We start from the raw sequence: 7,217 nt of genomic DNA, 5'->3' as shown, positions 1-7,217 counted from the left end.
AGCATCAAATCAAATCAAGTTTATTTTATATAGCCCTTCGTACATCAGCTAATATCTCGAAGTGCTGTACAGAAACCCAGCCTAAAACCCCAAACTGCAAGCAATGCAGGTGTAGAAGCACGGTGGCTAGGAAAAACTCCCTAGAAAGGCCAAAACCTAGGAAGAAACCTAGAGAGGAACCAGGCTATGAGGGGTGGCCAGTCCTCTTCTGGCTGTGCCGGGTGGAGATTATAACAGAACATGGCCAAGATGTTCAAAATGTTCATAAATGACAAGCATGGTCAAATAATAATCAGGAATAAATCTCAGTTGGCTTTTCATAGCCGATCATTAAGAGTTAAAAACAGCAGGTCTGGGACAGGTAGGGGTTCCATAACCGCAGGCAGAACAGCTGAAACTGGAACAGCAGCAAGGCCAGGTGGACTGAGGACAGCAAGGAGTCATCATGCCCGGTAGTCCTGACATATGGTCCTAGGGCTCAGGTCCTCCGAGAGAGAGAAAGAAAGAGAGAAGGAAAGAATTAGAGAGAGCATACTTAAATTCACACAGGACACTAGATAAGACAGGAGAAGTACTCCAGATATAACCAACTGACCCTAGCCCCCCGACACAAACTACTGCAGCATAAATACTGGAGGCTGAGACAGGAGGGGTCAGGAGACACTGTGGCACCATCCGAAGATACCCCCGGACAGGGCCAAACAGGAAGGATATAACCCCACCCACTTTGCCAAAGCACAGCCCCCGCACCACTAGAGGGATATCTTCAACCACCAACTTACAATCCTGAGACAAGACCGAGTATAGCCCACAAAGATCTCCACCACAGCACAAACCAAGGGGGGGCGCCAACCCAGACAGGAAGATCACTTTAGTAACTCAACCCGCTCAAGTGACGCACCCCTCCTAGGGACGGCATGAAAGAGCACCAGTAAGCCAGTGACTCAGCCCCTGTAATAGGGTTAGAGGCAGAGAATCCCAGTGGAGAGAGGGGAACCGGCCAGGCAGAGACAGCAAGGGCGGTTCGTTGCTCCAGAGCCTTTCCGTTCACCTTCACACTCCTGGGCCAGACTACACTCAATCATATGACCTACTGAAGAGATAAGTCTTCAGAAAAGACTTAAAGGTTGAGACCGAGTCTGCGTCTCTCACATGGGTAGGCAGACCATTCCATAAAAATGGAGATCTACAGGAGAAAGCCCTGCCTCCAGCTGTTTGCTTAGAAATTCTAGGGACAATTAGGAGGCCTGCGTCTTGTGACCGTAGCGTACGTGTAGGTATGTACGGCAGGACCAACTCGGAAAGATAGGTAGGAGCAAGCCCATGTAACGCTTTATAGGTTAACAGTAAAACCTTGAAATCAGCCCTTGCCTTAACAGGAAGCCAGTGTAGGGAGGCTAGCACTGGAGTAATATGATAAAATTTCTTGGTTCTAGTCAGGATTCTAGCAGCCGTATTTAGCACTAACTGAAGTTTATTTAGTGCTTTATCCGGGTAGCCGGAAAGTAGAGCATTGCAGTAGTCTAACCTAGAAGTAACAAATACATGGATAAATTTTTCTGCATCATTTTTGGACAGAAAATGTCTGATTTTTGCAATGTTACGTAGATGGAAAAAAGCTGTCCTTGAAACAGTCTTGATATGTTCGTCAAAAGAGAGATCAGGGTCAGGAGGAGGTCCTTCACAGTTTTATTTGAGATGACTTTACAACCATCAAGATTAATTGTCAGATTTAACAGAAGATCTCTTTGTTTCTTGGGACCTAGAACAAGCATCTCTGTTTTGTCCGAGTTTAAAAGTAGAACGTTTTCAGCCATCCACTTCCTTATGTCTGAAACACAGGCTTCTAGCGAGGGCAATTTTGGGGCTTCACCATGTTTCATTGAAATGTACAGCTGTGTGTCATCCGCATAGCAGTGAAAGTTAACATTATGTTTTCGAATAACATCCCCAAGAGGTAAAATATATAGTGAAAACAATAGTGGTCCTAAAACGGAACCTTGAGGAACACCGAAATGTACAGTTGATTTGTCAGAGGACAAACCATTCACAGAGACAAACTGATATCTTTCCGACAGATAAGATCTAAACCAGGCCAGAACTTGTCCGTGTAGACCAATTTGGGTTTCCAGTCTCTCCAAAAGAATGTGGTGATCGATGGTGTCAAAGGCAGCACTAAGGTCTAGTAGCACGAGGACAGATGCAGAGCCTCAGGCTGACGCCATTAAAAGGTCATTTACCACCTTCACAAGTGCAGTCTCAGTGCTATGATGGGGTCTAAAACCAGACTGAGGCATTTCATATACATTGTTTGTCTTCAGGAAGGCAGTGAGTTGCTGCGCAACAGCCTTTTCTAAAATTTTTGAGAGGAATGGAAGATTCGATATAGGCCGATAGTTTTTTAAATATTTTCCGGGTCAAGGTTTGGCTTTTTCAAGAGAGGCTTTATTACTGCCACTTTTAGTGAGTTTGGTACACCTCCGATGGATAGAGAGCCGTTTATTATGTTCAACATAGGAGGACCAAGCACATGAAGCAGCTCTTTCAGTAGTTTAGTTGGAATAGGATCCATTATGCAGCTTGAAGGTTTAGAGGCCATGATTATCGTCCAAAAGTAAGAGCTATTTATGATGTTATTCCGTATTTATGTGGAAAAATGTAAACGTATTTGTCCTCCATTATTGCGGCACTAGTCTGGCTGTAACGCACACTGTATGTCTAGTAACGTTAATTTTAAAAATCTAACTCAGCGGTTGCATTAATAACTAATGCATCTTTCATTTGATGTCCAACCTGTATTTTTTAGTCAAGTTTACGATTATTTATTGATTAGACTAGGTGCCTTTCCAAGATGGCGCCGGCCAGAATGCATGCCCTGTTGCTACTGATCACATTGTATAACCACGGTTTGTGCTGCTAAATATGCACATTTTCGAACAAAACCTATATGGATTGTGTAATATGATGTTACGGGACTGTCATCTGAAGAATTCTGAGAAGGTTAGTGGAAAATTATTTTATTTTGGTGGTGAATACGTTATCGCTATGTTTGGCTGGTGTCACGTTCCTGATCTATTGTTCCTTTTTCTGTTATTTATTTAGTTGGTCAGGGCTTGAGTTGGGGTGGGTTGTCTTTGTGTGTTTTGTCTAGTCTAGGGGTGTTGTATGTGAATGGGGTAGAGAAGAGTGAGGTTGTCTAGTTATGTCTATGGCTGCCTAGATTGGGTCTCAATCAGAGACAGCTGTCATTCATTGTCTCTGATTGGGAACCATATTTAAGGCAGCCATAGGCAGTAGGCTTTTGTGGGTAGTTGTCTATGTCAGTGTGTAGTGGTCAGTGTTAGCACCATTTCTGTTTATATAGCTTCACGGTCGTCAGTTTGTTGTTTCGTTTCGTTCGTTGCTCTTCTCAAATAAAAGAAGAATGTATTTCTCACACGCTGCGTTTTGGTCCTCTCTACAAAGTCAAGACGATCGTGACAGCTGGAATCAATGCTGTTGTCTGGTTTGCTATTGTGGTAAGCTAATATAACGATATATTGTGTTTTCGCTGTAAAACACTTAGAAAATCTGAAATATTGTCTTGATTCACAAGATCTGTGTCTTTCATCTGCTGCACGCTGTGTATTTTTAAGAAATGTTTTATGATGAGTAATTAGCTAATACACGATGGTCTCTGTAGTTATTCTAGTCATTTTAGTGAGAGTTGTGATGGGGGCTGCAATTGTAAACTATGATTTATACCTGAAATATGCACATTTTTCTAACAAAACCTATGCTATACAATAAATATGTTATCAGACTGTCATCTGATGAGGTTGTTTCTTGGTTAGTGGCTATTTATATCTTTATTTGGTCGAATTTGTGATAGCTACTGATGCAGTAAGAAAATGGTGGAGTATGAGAGTGGTGTCTTTTGCTAACGTGGTTAGCTAATATATTTACATATTTTGTCTTCCCTGTAAAACATTTTAAAAATCAGAAATGATGGCTTTATTCACAAGATCTGTATCTTTCATTTGGTGTCTTGGACTTGTGATTTCATGAACATTTATTACTGCTGAAGTGAAAGCCATCCTCTCTTGGGGGATGCTGCTTTTTAGTTAGCTTTGCAACAGTATCAAAAAGAAATGTTGGATTGTTCTTATTTTCCTCAATTAAGTTGGAAAAGTAGGATGATCGAGCAGCAGTGAGGGCTCTTCGATACTGCACGGTACTGTCTTTCCAAGCTAGTCGGAAGACTTCCAGTTTGGTGTGGCGCCATTTCTGTTCCAATTTTCTGGAAGCTTGCTTCAGAGCTCGGGTATTTTCTGTATACCAGGGAGCTAGTTTCTTATGACAAATGTTTTTCGTTTTTAGGGGTGCAACTGCATCTAGGGTATTGCGCAAGGTTAAATTGAGTTCCTCAGTTAGGTGGTTAACTGATTTTTGTCCTCTGACGTCCTTGGGTAGGCAGAAGGAGTCTGGAAGGGCATCAAGGAATTTTTGTGTTGTCTGAGAATTTATAGCACAACTTTTGATGCTCCTTGGTTGGGGTCTGAGCAGATTATTTTTGCGATTGCAAACGTAATGAAATGGTGGTCCGATAGTCCAGGATTATGAGGAAAAACATTAAGATCTACAACATTTATTCCATGGGACAAAACTAGGTCCAGAGTATGACTGTGGCAGTGAGTAGGTCCAGAGACATGTTGGACAAAACCCACTGAGTCGATGATGGCTCCGAAAGCCTTTTGGAGTGGGTCTGTGGACTTTTCTATATGAATATTAAAATCACCAAAAATTTGAATATTATCTGCTATGACTACAAGGTCCGATAGGAATTCAGGGAACTCAGAGAGGAACGCTGTATATGGCCCAGGAGGCCTGTAAACAGTAGCTATAAAAAGTGATTGAGTAGGCTGCATAGATTTCATGACTAGAAGCTCAAAAGACGAAAACGTCATTTTTGTTTTTGTAAATTGAAATTTGCTATCGTAAACATTAGCAACACCTCCACCTTTGCGGGATGCACGGGGGATATGGTCACTAGTGTAACCAGGAGGTGAGGCCTCATTTAACACAGTAAATTCATCAGGCTTAAGCCATGTTTCAGTCAGGCCAATCACATCAAGATTATGATCAGTGATTAGTTCATTGACTATAACTGCCTTTGAAGTGAGGGATCTAACATTAAGTAACCCTATTTTGAGATGTGAGGTATCACGATCTCTTTCAATAATGGCAGGAATGGAGGAGGTCTTTATCCTAATGAGATTGCTAAGGCGAACACCGCCATGTTTAGTTTTGCCCAACCTAGGTCGAGGCACAGACACAGTCTCAATGGGGATGGCTGAGCTGACTACACTGACTATGCTAGTGGCAGACTCCACTAAGCTGGCAGGTTGGCTAACAGCCTGCTGCCTGGCCTGCACCCTATTTCATTGTGGAGCTAGAGGAGTTAGAGCCCTGTCTACGTTGGTAGATAAGATGAGAGCACCCCTCCAGCTAGGGTGGAGTCCGTCACTCCTCAGCAGGTCAGGCTTGGTCCTGTTTGTGGGTGAGTCCCAGAAAGAGGGCCAATGATCTACAAATTCTATCTTTTGGGAGGGGCAGAAAACAGTTTTCAACCAGCGATTGAGATGTGAGACTCTGCTGTAGAGCTTGTCACTCCCCCTAACTGGGAGGGGGCCAGAGACAATTACTCGATGCCGACACATCTTTCTAGCTGATTTACACGCTGAAGCTATGTTGTGTTTGGTGACCTCTGACTGTTTCATCCTAACATCGTTGGTGCGTGGATAACAATATCTCTATACTCTCTACACTCGCCAGTTTTAGCTCTAGCCAGCACCATCTTCAGATTAGCCTTAACGTCGGTAGCTCTGCCCCCTGGTAAACAGTGTATGATCGCTGGGTGATTCATTTTAAGTCTAATACTGCGGGTAATGGAGTCGCCAATGACTAGGGTTTTCAATTTGTCAGAGCTAATGGTGGGAGCCTTCGGCGTCTCAGACCCCGTAACGGGAGGAGTAGAGACAAGAGAAGACTCGGCCTCAGACTCCAACTCGCTACTTAATGGGGAAAACCGGTTGAAAGTTTCTGTCGGCTGAATGAGCGACACCAGTTGAGCATTCCTACAGCATTTCCCTCCAGAAGCCATGAGAAAGTTGTCCGGCTGTGGGGACTGTGCGGGGGGGGTTTATACTACTATCTGTACTTACTGGTGGCACAGACCCTGTTTCATCCTTTCCTACACTGAAATTACTCTTGCCTAACGATTGCGTCTGAAGCTGGGCTTGCAGCACAGCTATCCTCGCCGTAAGGCGATCGTTCTCCTGTATATTATGAGTACAGCGACTGCAATTAGAAGACATCATGTTAATGTTACTACTTAGCTTCGGCTGTTGAAAGTGCTGACGAACCATGTCCAGATAAAGCGCCCGGAGTGAAAAAGTTGAATGAGGGAAAAAAGTTGTGATGGAAAAACTAAAAATATAAACGGTAATTAAAAAGTAAAAAGAAAAAAAAACGTAAAGTTGTCAGCTAGCAAAGTAAGGTTGGCAACAAAACGCACAGCAACAAAACGCACAGCAACACGTCTGCAAATTCAAGAGGAAGTTTCAAGAGGAAGCATGGTGGTGGCCGCATCATGTTATGGGTATACTTGTCATCGGCAAGGACTAGGGAGTTTTTTTTAGGATAAAAAGAAAGGTAATAGAGCTAGGCACAGGCAAAATCCTAGAGGAAAACATGGTTTGGTCTGCTTTCCAACAGACACTGGGAATTCACCTTTCAGCAGGACAACTACCTAAATCTCAAGGCCACATATACACTGGAGTTGCTTACCAAGACGACGTTGAATGTTCCTGAGTGGCCTAGTTACAGTTTTAACTTAAATCGGCTTGAAAATTTATGGCAAGACTTAAAAATGATCTTGAGCTTGAAGAATAAAAAATTAATTATGGACAAATATTGTACAATCCAGGTGTGCAAAGCTCTTAAAGCCAAGCAAGTTCTTGTTGAGAAGCTACATGTAATTATGTGTGTGCAATAAGTGTGACATACTAACTCTTCCACCTTTCCTGTCACAGGATGAGATTATAGTTGTGTATAGTAATGTCAGTGTTGGGGAAATCTGGTGATAACAATGTAAATAAAACCCCTACTTTTTTGTACTTTATACCATCGATGACTACTCTGTTGCTGCTCTATACCTCCTATCTGATTATGTTTAG

Source organism: Salvelinus fontinalis, chromosome 42 (assembly GCF_029448725.1).
Source record: "Salvelinus fontinalis isolate EN_2023a chromosome 42, ASM2944872v1, whole genome shotgun sequence".
In the NCBI taxonomy this organism is placed as follows: domain Eukaryota; kingdom Metazoa; phylum Chordata; class Actinopteri; order Salmoniformes; family Salmonidae; genus Salvelinus; species Salvelinus fontinalis.
Note: the sequence above shows the minus strand (reverse complement) of the source record.